This window comes from Hyperolius riggenbachi, chromosome 1 (assembly GCF_040937935.1).
Source record: "Hyperolius riggenbachi isolate aHypRig1 chromosome 1, aHypRig1.pri, whole genome shotgun sequence".
In the NCBI taxonomy this organism is placed as follows: Eukaryota; Metazoa; Chordata; class Amphibia; order Anura; family Hyperoliidae; genus Hyperolius; species Hyperolius riggenbachi.
The window spans coordinates 375,012,525-375,027,663 of NC_090646.1; the positions used below are offsets into that span (position 1 = coordinate 375,012,525).

A 15,139-nucleotide genomic window follows, 5' to 3' on the forward strand; every position below is an offset into this window, starting at 1 on the left:
TTCACACGCGTCCGTTCCGTACGTACTGGAGCCGGATCGGATCCGGACTCCGGACTCTTTTCCAACATGCGCTATTTTTTGGGTCCGGATCCCCGGCCCACGCATCCTGACCGGAGCCTGACAGCACCATCCGGAACACAGAAACCAATGGGAAACGGAAGGCACAGAACACACTGCCTACAAAAACCTGACGTTCTACCCCACTTCCTATGCGTATCCAAGCGGCCATTTCGGATGGGGACACATGGGCCAAGCATGTCTGGAGTGGAGCAGCAGTGACAGACGTGCTGGAGCTGTTTTGGCAGAATGACGGAGGTGGAGGTGAGGCCTACAGCGGAGGAACCTGATTCTACAGGTGCACCAGATGCACCTTCTGCTGACCCCAACATTTTTTTATTTAATTTCGCTATTTTTTGCCCACGGATCCTGATGCATGCCTGATGCAAACGGACCGGATCCTGATCGGATCCTGATCGGAACCGCACGGTTCCGATCAGGATCAGGTCCTGATCCGTTCAGGATCCGGTCCGTTTGCAAGGCAAAACGCAAGTGTGAATGGGGCCTTACAATGGTCCAAAAAGCCCCCTTACTAAAATGCATGTATTTTTCAGGTATTTTTCTGTTGATTTCTGCTAATTGTTCATGTAGGTGTGTATGTGAATTTTGGTTTTGCGATTTCTCTGTGAATATGAATGAAGTTAATGTAAATTAAAATGTACCTAATTAACTGCAAAATTGTGGGTTTTTTGGTTTTGTTTTTTATTAAATGCAATTTTTTATGCACGCCATGGACTTGCATTGAAACATGAATTGAACATCACGCACGAAAAAAAACAACAACCTGCTCTTATAATTTAAAACACAGAAAAACTTCAAAATGCAAATCACTTATGAATGAATAAAAAATACAATACAGTGAAATACACTAGATGTGCAGTGGTCAGAGGAAAACTAAATTTGGATGCAAATTCTAATACGTGTGTAAATTGTGTGTAAATTCTAATAAATGTTTAAATTGTCTCACTTCCAAACACAACTAATATTTACTTCAGCCTCATGTTTAAAAGTATGAATAAAAGAAACATTTATATTGGCATCACTGTAAATTATCCCATAGGCACCCCATGCAGAAAGAATCAACAGCTGTATTCTGATGTACTGTGACATACTGGAGCTGTCAAATCCCTGTTTCTGCCCTCTAAGCTCCATGCCTGGTCATAATAAGATTAGAGCCAATGGTTCTTGCTAAATGTTCATACAGGTTTGTGAATCATTGGGGCTTTTCTCAATGTTTCTGGGCAAAAGAGATTTGGGGGCCACTCCACATCAGGGGGATGTTTCGGGAATGGGGGACCACTAGATCACCAGGGATTATAGAGTGAAGGGCAGGGGGTGGGCACTAGAGACTGTTTTGGTCCTTAAGGGGGCCAGAGTGGTCAGTCCTGAAGGGGTTAAATATGCAGTAATTCTCCATTTTAGACAGTGTAGTGAGTGAAGGATAGGTGTTATGTGGCAATGGTGGGGTTGGCTTGTTAGCAGCCTTGCCAAGGTATTCTGTACTACTTGCAGATGGGGAAGAACATTGTTTGGAAGGCCTGTATAGAGAACATTGCAATAGTCCAGCCGTGATGTGATGAAGGCATGAACTAGGGTTGGAAAATCTGCTGGATACATGCTGTGTGGTACAACATAACCTGCTTTTTAACAGTTGCAGTGAAGCATACTTTCTATGTACTGTGTGCATAGCTGCAAGTGTTGCATCACTCATGAAGGTGAAAGTAAAGGCAACAGAGGTTCCGAGATGAAACTAGATGTCCAGCCAATAATATTTGGCTCTGAAGTTTTGGAATAAGTGCCTCATGGGTTTAATATACCAAACTCTTGGCTCTTTTTCATCTTTTCTCTTCTAATTTAGATGATTTGTACAGCATAATAAGGGAAAAAGGGGAATACCCCATAATATCTGTTGCATTGTTTTAACAGAGACTTAAAACAGAGTGCTATAATTCATTAGTGGAAAGTACAATTAAGTACGGTAATGCATTGCAGTTTTATACTATTATTTTTTAACACATTCTTTCCTTTCTCGTGATCTTCTTTGAAGGAACACTAAACACAGCCTTTCCCTTCTCCACCCATTTTGTGTTCTCTGGGGTTCACCCAGGGGTGTTATTCAACCCGACTTTCTCTGTTTTATGTCTGATGTTTTATGTTGACTGTCTCTGGTTTATGTGTTATGTGTCTGACTCATTCTTATGCCATGAGTCTGAGAGCTGTTCACTGAAACACTTTGAGTTGTAGAAAAACTTGTAGAGGCCCTTTTCACACAATATTTCTTGTCAATAAACATATGCAGAATTACATTAAGGTCTGTAAAACATACATTTAGGTTTGTAGTAAAAGTTAAAGTGGATCCGAGATTAACTTTTACTCATTGCATAGTTGTGTTCCTTTCATATAGTTTATAGGGCATTCCTCAAGCCAAATAATACTCAAATTCCCTATAAACTGAACAAGCCTCGCTTACAGCTCCTTTTGTACCTTGACTCTCTTAGAGCAATGTAGCAAGGGCTTATGGGATCTCAGTCTGGGCAGGAGGAGGAGCTGTTACTAGCCATAGATTTCAGAGGGGATTGAGCTGAGGGCTGGAGATGCTATCAGCTTGCCTGTGTAACGTGACAAGCAGAACATGGCTGCTGTCATTGTATCAAAGGAAGAAATAATCAAATACAGTTGAAGCTGTTTGCAGCTAGATTTGCTGTGCAAACTATCTACATTTTAGAGAAGATATACAGACAAGTTACTTGTTATAGTTAGTTTTTCACCTCTGATTTGCTTTAATGCTGAAAGCTGTAAATACTTTTCTTGGAGCTGCTCGTTCATTAAAATGTCAGTGGCTATTTACCTTTCGTCATTCGTCAATCTTTGGAACTGATGTTAACTTGGAGGTCTTCCATCCTCGGAACACCTCTTCTGCCTCACTCATTTACATACTCCATAGTAAGCTGATGGTCATAGCTTATGAATATATGACTGCACAGTCGCATGACTTTACTTCCTTTGATGCTGTCACATAAGGTGCCACCTCCCTCCAGCACATTAAAGAGGATGGAGCTAATGGATTGTATAGTCGGCTCATTGAAGTTATACAACTGCTCAAAGACAGGTCCAGTTTGGCACTCATTGTTGGAGGAGAACCTCTGTTGGTCTCAGTTAGCTACAAGTAGTATTTTACTTGAGGTTCAAGACTGTCACCAAACTACTGCCCATTACTTTCCACAGTGCATTCTCCCTTTTGACTTTGTAAAAACTATATGTCAGCTGGCCCCCTGCTGATGAATGGAGTCAAAGGCTTTAATTCTCCTGTTTCAGACTCCTTACTTCACATTACCACTTTCTAACCTCTGAATTGGTGCAGAGCACCTAGAATATAATCAAGGTACTTGCATAATAGGATTTTCAGGGGGTCATAGATTGATCACAGGTAAGTGGGGCTGTGCCTAAGTGTTTAATTCTAAAAATACAAGTACAGATGTGCTTTAAAATCTCAAGTTGTGCTGGCAAAAACCACTGTTTATGATTGTTTCAAAGCTTTCTGACAAGCAGTAATAGTGCATGCATGCTTGACTCAGCAAAACAGCACATCCTGTCCTATGAAGGAAACAATTTTGTCATTGACTTGATAACAGTCAAAACTATTATAAATGAAAGTATGAAGGTATGAAGGTAGGCTCAGTGGAAGTGGCTGCAGCTTGGCTCTGCCTCATTGTGCTGTTTAGATTGGTAGATTGGGAGCCCAGACACAGCTGTCAAAGATAATTTCTGCTTTGTGAGTGTGTGCTGCAGAACATGGCTGGTAAAGGGGTGCCCATACTTAAAATTGTATTGGACATTAGCTAATCAAGAAACGTATGCACAGTTAACCTGCCAACAAACTTTAAACTACTGTCACCTGGCAGGTATCAGTACACAAGACAAGAGTACTTCCTGCAGTGCTTGCCAAGCAAACCCGCCCAACATCCCCTTCCCCTCAGCAAATAAGGTAAGAGAAGCTGTACATTAGGGACACAGGTAGCAATAAAAGCCTGCCATGATGTCTAATTCCCTAAACTACAGAAAAATAGTGTTTCAGCCAGAGGATCATCATTACATCAAGTATATTTGTTTTTTAATAAGACTTCAGTGATAGCCCCCACATTTCTCACATGTGCAGTATATGCTATAATATACTTGGCCCCAGTATGTGTGGCCTGAAACTGATGCATGTAGAAGTACACAAACACAGTGCAGCAGGGAAGTAACTAGAATTAATAGGGCCCCACTGCAAAAAAATGATAGCATGGGGCCCCTTTGGTCCCCAAGTGTTCTGCTGTAAAGCAGCATCTTGAAGGAGGAAAAAATTACACAAGTCCTGCACATGGTTTTAGTGAGTGAATGGGGAGGGTTTTTTGCTAATTGGCTGCACTTGCGCTTTGGGGGAGGGAGGAGGAGACCCCAGTGATTGATGGCAGGGGTCCCAGGAGTAATTGTTACACCCATGCAGTGCAGCATAGTCTTGCACAAGGACATTTCCTACTTTGGCTATCATTCATAAAGCGTTCCCGCATGCGGAAATGCTAAAAACAGCCGACTTTATCGAGCACTGAGCAAAATGTCTATTCATAAAGGCTGTTTCCACATGCAAAGCTGACTTTCCCAAGCGGAGCGATAAATTACCGCATTGTGCGGTGATTCTATGTGGAAATGTAACAAAATGTAAATTCATAAAAATTAACGCAAGCGGTATGTGGACTTGGATTACCGCTCCCCTGAATGTAGCGATAAGCATGCGGAATACATGTAAGTGAATGGGACAGACCTCCCAAGCATCAGCAAAGAGAACACCACACGGAGGAACTCGGCCAGCTTCTCCTGTTTCCGCATGCCTACCGCCAGCCAACAGCGGGATATCTCCGCACTCCTATCGCAATTAGAAACATTTTTATGAATGACCACCCAGAAGGCTGAAATACCGGCAGCGGTGTTTTCCCGCACAGATTCTCTTTACCGACAACACTTTTATGAATGATAGCCATTGTGGCTATATGTTTAATAGTAGCAGTTGCTATTTCACTGTGCATCACAAGCAGTTCCAAAAACAGCAGATTTTTGAGGGGAACCACACAGTATTTTGCATGCTTATATATTAATGAGCAGGACAGGCGTTATTTGGTAATTTAATTATATTTTGGAGAAATACCTTGATGGCATTGTCAGCATTCAGCTTTACTTGTAATTTACTTGTATCTCATTTGTATTCCAGGGAATGTATTTCAGCAATTTGTAACTTACTTGACCAAATGGCTTTTTAATCTTGTCTCATTTTTTTACATTTAGTTCTAGAATTAATCTAAATTACTTTCCCATTTATGGGAAAAATTAATCAACATGACCTTGTAGATTTTTCTGCGCCTTTGGCTACATCAGTGGCATACAGAATGTGGTAAAACAACTATGAACGGTTATGCGCTGGCAAAGTTGTACTTTATCACACCTAAAGGGGAACTCGGAGGCATGACTAGGAGACATACAGGAAGTGCTGTAATTTATACGTACCCTAGGCAACACCGTCAGGACTGGGGAGATGCAATTCTAGAATTACTAATAACCGTTCTATCACATTACTTTCAGCTCAGAGGCTGCTTGCATGTGATGTGAATGAGTCTTAAGCCTGGTACACACATTCAATTTGATTGGCCAAACACTGACCAATTTTACTACCTCCATGCAGTATGACGGTCAATATACTTTGCATATAGATTGTGTAGGTAAGCTCTCATACCACAAGGAAGTGGTACAATTGTCCAAGCCTGGTACACACATTCCAATTTTGATTGGTTAATGATTGGCCAGTTTTTACCACTTCCATGTGGCATGAGAGCTCACCTACACAATCTGTTAATAGTATTTCAAATCTGCTTTCCCTCATGCTGCATGGAGGTGGTAAAATTGGTTAGTGATTGGCCAATCTAAATTGGATGTGTTTATGTACCCTGAAGGTGCCCATGATAAATACAATATTCAGCAAATAATCACTGTTGATTTCTCAAATCAAGGATTCTAAAGGTGATCATTCAACAACAATTTAGTCAAAAGGCAAAACTTTTTTTTATAATCGTTGTGATGGATTGGAAATACAGATTGGTTTGTTGATGGTTAAATAATCAATGCATCATGACATTTTTTTTTCCGATCACATTTATCTGATTACTGGTTAATAACTCCAGCTTTCATTCAAATGAACAAATTGTGTGCTCCTTCTACTGGGCCAGTCTAAATTGCTATTTGTTTTGAGTGTGAACACTGACCATTTGAGCAGTTTAGGAAATGATGGCTGGCTGCAGGCAAGTTGTAATAATACCACAGTTCTATGCTTGTTTCTTGGTATTGCTGTCTGATCTATTTATGGTTACTAAGCACAAGATGTGTTATATAACTGTGCTTTGATCCACAACTCTCTTGTTTGTCTTGTAATTTGTAGCTGTACAGTTTTACAATGTATGTTAGCCAGGGCTGGCTCTAGACTTTTTGCTGCCTGAGGCAAACTTGTGAGGCTGCGCCCCCTCTTCCTCCGAACTGGAATGATCACACAGCACCAGACAGTTTGCACCGCATGTTATAGCTGCGGTTAGCCCCCCAAAAACACCTTCAGTATAGGTAGGTGGCCAGGTATAGGTGCCCCCAGTGTTGGTAGGTAGGTACAGTTGCCCCCAGTATATGTTAGCCAGGTACAGTTGCCCCCAATATAGGTTGGCCAAGCACTCTCTTCACTTCCTGTTTCTGCCTGGTGCTGTTCCCAGACTTCTGCCGTCTGAGGAATTCGCCTCACTTGGCATCATGGGCGGATGGACCGGGCCTGATGTTATCATTATATCAATCAATAATAATGGTATGCTTCATCTTGTTAGGCCTCAGGTTAGGGTAGACATGCTTTGTGAAAGGGCTAAGTACAGTGTTGCAGTGCATGCACTGAGTGGGTGAACTGTGAGCAGAGAAGGGGTTGTGCTCGGTACCTTTGGGTAAAGTGCGGGATGGTAGGAGAAGTAATTCAAGGGAACCTTAACTGAGAGGGATATGGATGTTTCCTTTTAAACAATACCAGTTGCTTGGCAGTCCTGCTAATCTCTGCTGATCTGGCTGCAGTAGTGGCTGAATCACAAACCTGAAACAAGCATGCAGCTAATCCAGTCTGACTTCAGTCAGAGCACTTGATCTGCATGCTTGTTGTGGGGCTGTGGCTGAAAGTATTAGAGACACAGGTTTAGAAGGAGAGTCAGGCAAGTGGTACTATTTTAAAATAATACCACTTTTAAACTATATTTTAAACCATGTCCTTCTCAGTTTTACATGTTCAATATAGTAAGCGGAAAAGAGACGCAGCCCAGGGTGGCCGAGAAGACTGAACGGGGTTTAAGTGCTTGACGGTGGCACTTGGAGAAAGGATGAAGATGCAGGCAGAGAAGCAAGGCTAGCGCTGACTAATTCAGCACTGCTGCATGCCTGTCATCATGCACTACAGTACTTGTCAGCAGATCAGCAGGGTGAGGTTTCGCTGCACTATTAGCTTTCTCCTCTGCTGCTAAGAACAGTAGCACCTCTTCTGTTCCCATTCCTCTCCCAGTGGTCATGACTTCCACAGGCTGCGGAACAGTTTCATGTTAAAATGTGCTTACAGCTAAATGCTATGGGATCATTCTCACTGCAGCGTTTACAATTTGTATAAATAACAAGAGCGTGCAGCACTTTGGGGATGATTGCGTCGTGATTCTTGTTGTGTTGAACGTGAATCAAAACACAAATCGTGGCAAAATGGTGACGCAAAATCACGATTACGATCACAATTAGCATTTTGAGTGTGAACCAGCCCTCACTTCATAGGTATTAACAGATGAAAGCTGATAATGGTGAAACATTCTTAAGGTGGCCATTGATTACTCGTTGGCCCTTAGATCGACTGTCAGATAGATCCCTCTCTGATCGAATCTAATCAGAGAAGGACCTATTAGCTGCCCGCACACTGCAAAGAGATTTATCTACCATGCTACTGCCTCCGTCTGCCTGGTCCCTGCGTGTCTCCTGTCTGCTGGCGCGCCTCCTCCCATGTTTTCCTCCAAGTGGTATATGAGTTCAGCGGCGATGAATAGAAGACTCAGGACAGAAGAGAGGGGGCGCTCCAGTAAACAGTTTAGCCTGCAACACTCTGCCCACCCCAAGGGTATACATTGCATGGGGGAGACCGGCCAGAGGTCCGTCAGTTATCACGAGTGCACACGACCAAACCCTTCTAGTTGAGATCTTTCTAGCAGGCTGAAATTATCGTTTTGATTGATTTCGACTGGAAATCAGTTGAAATGATGATCAGGCAGCCAAGTTGCAGCATCAATCTGTGCCAGATTCAATCATTACGTTCAAAACTGTGGCATATCAGTGTCGCAAATCGATTAATGTATAAGCAGTTTTAGTGAATATTATTAATTGATGACGGTGGGACAGGAATCTCAGGTGCACAGATCAGATTATGGCTGTTATTTGTCTTGTTTATAATAAAAAATGATACCTCTACATGTTCCCATTCTTGTAGTTTCTTCAAATGCACTGATATCTATTTGGTTTACCATGGGTGCATTCCTTTCTGATTAACCTATACACCTAAATAAATGTATGTGTGCGTAAGCCAATGTATTGAAGGCAATACCGTTTATTACCGAACGTGAACCGTGATATTTCCTGCCTGTAATAAATTGCTTTGTTCTTTTGCCTTAGCTGTTGACAAATCTAAGCTTTAATCTTTTAGCACGCAGTATTTGCCAAATAATAAAAGGCAATTGATTTATTTTACAAAAAGCGGCCCTGTGGAAACCGTGTTACGTTGTACAGAAAACTATTAGAGTAAACGTTTCAATTCATATTTCTGTTAGATTACACTTCATGTCGGTGTCACCAGCAGTGAGTGGAAGGGGGGAGAATATTACTGAGGCGGATATAAATCATCCTTTGTTATACCCTTATAATTCTGTAATGTCTGTGGGAAAGCCTGTTTTCATTATACCTGCGCCTGACACTTGTCTGCCTTGCTTGAGCTATACGTGTTACCTGCTATTGAACTCTCCATTTCCCCCTGACTGTTATGGAATAAAGCAGGGATGTCCAGCTGCCTAGATGGAGTCATTGATGATAAGTAATGAGCCAGCAGAAGCTGAATAGGCAGGGCTGAAGCAGTTGGACCATGTCAGAGCCTTTTCTTAGCTTCTCGCTGGATAGAAGTAGCTGTGAGAGTTCAGGGATAATCCTTTTGACTGTGATGGAACTGAGAGCTGGAACTCATGATGGAGCAGCAGTAGGTTTCTCTCAATTACAGCTAGTCTTGTGCAGTGCGCTCTCACACGTTTAAAATATTTCTGTACTTATAGGATTACAGAGCTTTTTAGCCAATGCTGTCAGTAATGTAGTATATAAGTATTATTGATTTGGGCCCAATTTTTACAAGGATAGCAGCAGGTCTAAGTACATGAAATATGTGACTGACATGACGCATCAGCTCGTCCAATATACTCTATAGCCAGATACAGAATACTGTAGGGGCCAAAAAACAGGTTTACTATAACAGAAGTTCTATTATATCAGGGTTTACTATACCAGGAGCCACTCCCATATACTTATAATGGTGCTTGGTCAGGACCTGGACATGTACTGTATCTACTCGCGCATAAGCCTAATTTTTCAGCATAAAAAGTGTGCCAGCGTTGCAATGATCGGGGATTCTTCCTGTGTGGCAATTGCTATGTCTCATATCTATGACGCCATCTAGTGGCTTCTTGAGACACAGCTGTATGATCCTGGGGCACATCTGGCTATGGGGAGGGGGGTTGACTTGTACTGGGGGGAAATCTGGCTACTGTGGAGGGGGCTATATTGGGGAGGGGGCTTATACGCAAGTCAATCACTTTTTCCTGGTTTCTGAGGGAAAAGTGGATACCTCATCTTATACACGGGTTGGCTTATATGCAAGTATGTACAGTAATTTATGATCCCTGAATGTTTACTACATCAGAGTTTACTATAACAAGATTACACTGTATCTTTTATTTATGAAGTGCCAGCATATTACGTAGTGCTACACAGCAAATGAGTTACAGTTGCGGGAGATGCATGTTGTACAATCACGAGAACACCCTACAATAGATTAGGAGAATCCATATCTGCAGATAAGTGGAAAGCCATGGGGCCTAATATCAAGTCTTCTCTTCTCACCCCAAGGCAATGAAAGTGTCTACAACGCGATTACAACTTTTACTTGGTTATTTGTCTTAGTTATATGCATATGTACTGGAACAGCGGTATAGTGATTTTTTTGATAGCAAAATGTTATTAGTATGAAGCCAGGCGCTTCAGGGCATTTCAAGCTGGAGAAGAAAAAAAACTGATTATGACATCTATTGTATATCTCTTAAATTTACAGAATGAAGGATTTAAAAAATATGGTGTACATTTTTAAAGGAGAACTGCATAAAGTGTTATTGGGCCAGCATTCGCTAGAAATAACATTTTTAATTTATACAGTATAAAAATGTGTTGTTTTACAGAATTTGTCAGCTGCACAACTTTTAAAAAATCTCAGAATGAGTCCAGACACAAACAGAGAAGCAGATTATTTACATCTTCAAGGACAGTATTGTTGCTTTTAAACACAGAAGTTGCCTGTGGTGACACATAACAACTCCGCTTAGATGTAACTCGGCTTAGTTGGACAAAATGAACCACCTCTACCTAGAATACAGTGTGTGTACAGAAGCCCCCGACCCCCTCAGCCAGGGATCAGCCTGGTGGATTGCTTCAGCCAAGAGCATTGTTCCACCTGCTCACCCTGCTGCTGCTCCTGCGTGACGCCGCACCTGCACTGCTCTTTCGGGCCGCCCGCCCTCCATACCAACAGAACACATGGCTAGCCTGAAAGCTAGTGACACAGCTGTACAGCCTCAGCCCTGCAATGTGGCTTGAGGGATCAAGTCCAGATCCTCGTAGGGCAACGTGCCTCATATGTGTGTACAAGGCTTTACGTCCATTACATGATACAGTATTTTCAAAAGCAGAAATGCCCCCGCCCCCAAATAGCAGTATTAGGTACTAAGCGCCCCCACCCAAATGTAGTGCCCCTCCCAGTATAAGAGCATTAGGTGCGCCCATTGTTTTCCTCACTCAAGTAGCAGCATTGGGTGGCATTCCCTCCCCCCCCTTAATACTATTAGGTGGTCCCCTAGGCCCCATTTTATTGCAGAGTACTCACAGCTGTGCAAACTCACCTGTCTAGCTGGAGCGCTTCCTCCTTTCTTCAGTATCCTTCCATCTTCCTCCCTGCTGCTGCCTCTTCTTCATTCCCCGCAGGCACGTAAATACTCATGAAACATGCCGCAGGATCATGGGGACATGCTGAAAGAAGAAGGCGGAGTGCATGGCTGAACAGGGTAACTCTGCAGCAAAACATTGCCCTAGGCCTAGGGACCACTATTCACTTGGGGGGAGACCTGAGGAGGGCCCATCAGCTGGCTCTTAGGCCATGGGCAATTACCCAGTTTGCCCCTTTGGCAGCACAAGCTCTACTTTACAGCAATTAGCGTCACCAATGATTTTACCAATGAAAGGGCAATACTGTTTACGGATGTCCTCATCTAGCAGTAACTGTAGTTTAGGTCTTCAGACTTTATAAACACACTTTATTTCCACTACACGCAGATTCTGGATGCAGGAAACTGACTCCAATGAATGCCTATGCAAAATCTGCATCAGAAAAATTGTGTTTAGTGGAAACAGGCCCATAGGCATTTTATTATTATTATTATTATTATTGATTTAAAAAGCACCAACACATTCTGTAGCGCTGTACAATGTAAGAAACAAACATGGGGTACATAATACAGACAATGGTGTACACTAATATACAAGATACATCATTAGTGACAAAATACAAAGAGTACAAAATGCAAAAAATGATACATAATACAAAATACAAATACAAAATACAGAATTGGTAATGACAGCGATACAAGTAGCATAATAAATAAAATGTATAATGATTTCCAAGACACAAAAGGGGGAGAGAGCCCTGCCCTTGCGAGCTTACAATCTAAAGAAAATGGGAGGGGTAGTATACAACAAATATATAAAGGCAGTGTGTTTTAGGATACCTAGTAGGAGTGCAATTTGGCCTTAGGACAAAGGGAAGTGGCCTAAGGAAGCGCACATGCTTGTCAGAACAAATTAGTTTTTAGAGAGCGTTTAAAGGTAACAAAGGTTGGCGAGTGACAGATGTGTTGTGGGAGGGCATTCCAGAGGAGGGGTGAAGCGCATACAAAATCTTGTAAACATGAATGTGAGGAGGTAAATCTAGAGGAGGACAACAGAAGATCATGTGCACATCTGAGATTGCAATTGGGTTTGTATCTGGAAATAAGTGAGGATATGTACCGGAGAGAGAGATTGTGGAGAGCTTTGTAGGTTAGGGTTAGGAGTTTGAACTGTATCCTTTGGTTAATTGGCAGCCAGTGAAGAGCTTGATAAAGAGGGGCAACAGAGGAAGATCGAGAAGAGAGATGAATGAGACGAGCAGCTGAGTTCAGTACCGACTGGAGCGGGGCCAGTCTGTTAGAAGGTAGTCCACAAAGGCATTCATTGGAAGTTTTTCTGCATCCAGAATCTGTGTGTACAGTGGTGGAAACAGGCCCTAAAGGCTGAAATCTTAACTTTTGTTCAAATATAATGTAACCACATGTATTGTCATGCTACAGTTCTACTTTACACTTTGAAGGCCGTCAGATATTATTCCTAACTGAAAAAAACAAAATCTGTTTACATCTTTGCAGATTTCAAAGTTTGCAGTTAAAGCAAGTAACTAAGCTACTGGTATATGCCATATTCCTACTGACATCTTGCCACAATAGTATTTTGCCAAAGGCAACTAGTGATGTTTGTAATGTGCTGATTTTGCTTACGGGAAATTTTGCTTAAAATTTTGCAATTATGATTACACGTAATTACAATTTTGATTTGAAATTGATTTGATTTTCATTGATTTTGTAATTTAAATCGAAGTCAACAACTTCAGCGGTTAATAGCAAAGCCCCTGTACATACTACCATGACCAAATTTGCTAGGCACGGTAAAGAGAATAGCGGGAACAAGTCAATTTTTTTTTCAAAAATCCATTAAAAAATTTTTTTTTTTTAACTCGATAAAAGGACAGTTTGCTGTGGTACACTTTAAAATACCCTAGTTCTGAGCTTTGGATACACATTTTAGGAAAACAGACAGTTTGGGGTCCCCCCTCCCAAGCCTCTTTAACTCCTTGTCCCCCATGCAGGCAAGACTTTTATGGTTTTATATAGAATTATGTATACCTCCATCCAAAGTGTCAGATCTCTACAAAGTGAATTCAATTGAACCATCACTGAGCATATTTGTTTACAGTATGTTATCTTTCTATAGGTTGTCTTTGGGGTTAACACACACCTTTACTGCAGCTGTTGTTCCTTTGTGTTTTCTGGGCTGAATTAATTGTGTGTATAATGATTGAGGATTATATGCTCTATAAACCTACAGATTAGCATAAAGCCTGTAAGCTATGTATACGCACACAAATATAAGCACCATGACTTGCTTACTAAAGAAGCAATAAAATAAGTCCAAACACTATAAATCAATTCTTGACGTGCCTGGACAGATGTAAACAAACTGCTGCCAGTGTAATATCTATGAAATATTTGAGTCCAAATACTTTTCAGGATGATTTGCTTTGTTTGATTTTTGCTGGACTGTAGCCATAATGATGCTTTTGTTCATAAAAAGGGTAATTTTGTACCAAACATCTCCTCCTTGACATTCAGACTTTGCTTCAGGGAAGAAGTTATGCAAAGATTAGTTTGCACCGTGGGTTGAGAATGGAGATCCACAGTAGTTAGAAAAGCCTTTATGCTTTGTATCCTGATCCGTAAAACAGAAGATTTTAAAGTATGTACAAGTATATCTCTCTGTTATGAGCTATTGAGGAGCTGAAAATGGGAAAAATATTTCTTGCCACAAAGTTAAAGGACCACTCCAGCAAAAAAAAGTAAGCAGCTAAAATATGACAGAACCGACAGGTTTTGTACTTTTGCCTTCTTTTTTGCTTCTTAAAACAGAAGGTATTTGCAATAATTCAGCTTTAAAGCACACCTGAATCAGTATAAATCACTTGTCAGGGAATAAAATATGCCAGAATTACTTACCTAATCAGGACTTCCCTCACTGTCATATCGGGCAATCCAGCTCTCCCGATCCTCTGTAATCCGCTATTGCAATGTCTTCACTCGCGCAGTAATGGCGCTGACCCTCTAATTACTTCCGGGTCAGTGCCAACTTCGGTTACACATTGCGCGTCTCCCTTCTAATTGGGTACGAGCGGTGTACTGTGGCTGCAATTCGCATAAAAGGCACCAGAGCGCTCACACACGCACAATTTTACCGCTCACGCAGTGATAGATTAGATGCACAAATATTTTTATACACATATAATGCAGAACATGTTATTGTGTGTTCATTGTGCTTGGAAAATGATAAAACATTGAATAATAAAGATACATTCAAAATGTATCTATTTACCCAGCTCTGCCTGCGGCCACCCTTGAAAGCTCACAGCTCTACTGCTGCGTAGTGAGAGCTGCGAGACAGTTAAAACATAACCGTGCACTTGGAGCCGGGACACACATCATGGGGCGGTAACTATGCCGCTGATAAGAACGAACGAGGAGGCGGAGAAGAGATCATAGAGGCGGATAAACTGCCGTTTCCTCTCCACCGCATCGATGTTCTGTCACGAGTCAAAAATTGCGGAACGGCAGAGCGGGGGCAGCAGAGGGCACATTATGGTGAGATTTGTGCATTACAAAAAACACTGTATTATTAAAAAACAGCACGCGGTTCAGGAGTACTTTAAGTGAGCAACTGTGGTTACCCACAATGCCCCACAACTGAATATGCAAATTTTATGCATTTGAAAGCCAGACACACATCCAGAACTACTGGTGTAAAGTGAGCCTATAGCTTATACATTTTACAGAGCCACATCAAT

General features: G+C 41.7%; 1 protein-coding gene across 1 annotated transcript in view; it reads left to right on the forward strand.

Annotated features, from left to right (window-relative positions):
- Positions 1 to 15,139, forward strand: part of SVEP1 (sushi, von Willebrand factor type A, EGF and pentraxin domain containing 1) — a 456,592-nt gene that overhangs the window by 42,330 nt on the left and 399,123 nt on the right. The gene's annotated exons all lie outside the window — the stretch shown is intronic.